The sequence below is a fragment of the Lipotes vexillifer genome, unplaced genomic scaffold (assembly GCF_000442215.2).
Source record: "Lipotes vexillifer unplaced genomic scaffold, Lipotes_vexillifer_v1.1 scaffold149, whole genome shotgun sequence".
Classification (NCBI taxonomy): Eukaryota; Metazoa; Chordata; class Mammalia; order Artiodactyla; family Lipotidae; genus Lipotes; species Lipotes vexillifer.
This window is the reverse complement of record NW_006779962.1, coordinates 151,154-153,329: the sequence shown is the minus strand read 5'-3', so window position 1 is coordinate 153,329 and position 2,176 is coordinate 151,154. Positions and strand designations below refer to the sequence as shown.

The following is a 2,176-nucleotide window of genomic DNA, read 5'->3' as shown; positions in this document are numbered from 1 at the left end:
GTTTCCCCCCCCCCCTTCTTCCTTTCTCCTCCTGCCTCGGTTTGGACTTGCTAATGGAATCACCCCCAAGCTTCCCCTTCCTTTGTCAAAGCCCACGAGTTTGTTTCTGATGCATTAGCTTGGCGGGGTGGGCAGGGGTGGGGGGTGGGGGGTGAGGGTCAGGAGGTGGCACTTCCTGCGGCTGTTCTGTTCGGTTTCCTATTTCCTTTTCTGGTCTCTGGCCTCTGTGTAGATTCCTAGATCCATTTGACGTCAACACGCACCCATCCAACCGAACTCCCCCGGCTCCACCATGGGGACCTGCGGGGAGCTGCCTGCTCTCTGACAGATTCGAGAGCCAATAAAACTCCTGGCACCGTGCGCTGTCTTTGCTCTGCCTGACATTCCAGGCCAGCCCAGACCCCTCTCCAGCACTTCCTGGGTGGGGCCGTGTCCAGCCCAGCACAGCGCAGAGTTGGCCTCTTCCTCTCCCGTCCAGCCCCAGGGGTCAAGGCACTACCCAAAGGCGCCCGGCCGCAGCCATGTTTGGATTTGATTTTCCCGGGGTGGATGTGTCAGTCTTCCGTGATTGGAAGCCACCGGCCTAAACCCTGAGCTCCTGGAGGGTGGGTGGGGGGTGACAGGCTGAGCCACCTGGGGCAAGTGACTGACCTCTCTGGGCCCGGGTCTTAGCATCAACACGACGGGTGACAATGATACCGACTCCATGGGGCTCTTAGGGTTAAAGAGGCAGTGCTGGTAACGCACTGGGCACAGACCCTGGCGTACAGGATGCGCACACAAAGTGCTGGTGGAAAGGAGGATGGGGGAGGAAGGTCATAAGGAGAGAAAAGATCGGGGTGGGGGGAAATGACAGGGCACAGTGGTGCGGTGTGTCAGGGAGCCCCAGACCCCTGCAGTGCGGCGACCCACCTCTGCCGGAACTGAGCCGCTGACCTTGAGGGAGCTCACCCCACAGGCCCCAGCGGACCTGGAGAGCCACTCACCCACCTGCAGCCCCCTGGATGCCATCCCACACAGTGGTGGACCCCGCTCTGGCCCCAGTTTGGGGACAGGCTGGCCCTGCATCCCGGGAAAGCAGTCAGGTAGCCCCTCGCCTCCCTGCCCCCTGTCCCCAGAGACCCTCCCTGCGGCATCCTCGGCCCTGTGCCAGCTCACTGTCCCTCGGCGGGTGGACACCCCCATCGTCCCTCCTCCACTGCAGCCAAACCAAGGTGCTTTCAGCATCCTCCGCACCCACCCTCTCCCTGGAAGCTTTCCGTTTCTACACTCCACCCGCCACCCCCCCACCCCCGCTTCCATCTGGAAGAACTCCTGCGGCTGGACCAGCCTAAACATCTCCCCTGGGAAGCCCTCCTGTGCCCCGGCACCCACAAGTCCAGATTAAGGAGCCCTTCTAAGAGGCCCAGAAACAGTAGTGATGGCTATTTCCTGAGCACTCCGTGTGGGCCCACACCACGCCTCCCACCTCTTCCTGCCGTGGTTCGGGGTGAGGGAGTTCCCTTGGGCTCCGCTGTCCCCCAAGCCCCACAGCAGTTGGGAGGTGCGAGATTGGCTCGATTCTGACTCCAGCGCCCAAGTCCTGATGCCCCTGAGACCCCTCCCCGCAGGCCACCCACTCCTTTTGTCACCTTCTGTCCGCTCTCCCCTGTCATCTCCTCAGGGAGACGCGGCAGCCCGGCCCCCAGCCCCACCTGGTCCCAGATCTGAGGCCGCAGAAGATCCTTCCGAATGGGCGAGCTGGACAGCGACCCCAGCTCCCGAAACCTCACGGCCACCCCACCCTGCCTGGCAGAGCCCCGGAGACCCCACGGTGCCGCCATAAATAGGACCACTTTATTAACATACAGAGAGTACTGACGGACGACAGCACAGCCATGGTGCCATGAGAAAGATGCCTCTTCCCAGGTGTAAAGTGCGGTGGGTCCCTCCGTGCCAAGAGCTTCATATCAAGGAGGCGAGCGATGCTACGTCGTGAGATTAAAATTCCTCCGGAAGGAGTCGCCTAGACAGCATCAGGATCCCAGGCTCCCCGTCTCCCTGGCTGCCCATCCCCCTCTCCTCACCCCCACAGCCCTGGAGGGATAGAGGATGTTCCCAGGCCCCCGGGTGGGAACCACAAACGCACCAGTCCTCCCGGCTCTGTCCTGGGAGGGCCAATGGGCGCGCTCGGGGT

At 62.4% G+C, this 2,176-nt stretch overlaps 1 protein-coding gene across 1 annotated transcript in view; it reads right to left on the bottom strand.

Moving 5' to 3' along the window:
• Positions 1–1,823: 1,823 nt before the first annotated feature.
• ADAMTSL2 (ADAMTS like 2) overlaps positions 1,824–2,176 on the bottom strand; it is a 36,078-nt gene continuing 35,725 nt past the window's right edge. Inside the window, exon 19 of the mRNA XM_007453077.1 lies at positions 1,824–2,176. This exon is cut by the window's right edge and continues 286 nt beyond it. The gene's annotated coding sequence lies outside the window, so the exon portion shown is untranslated.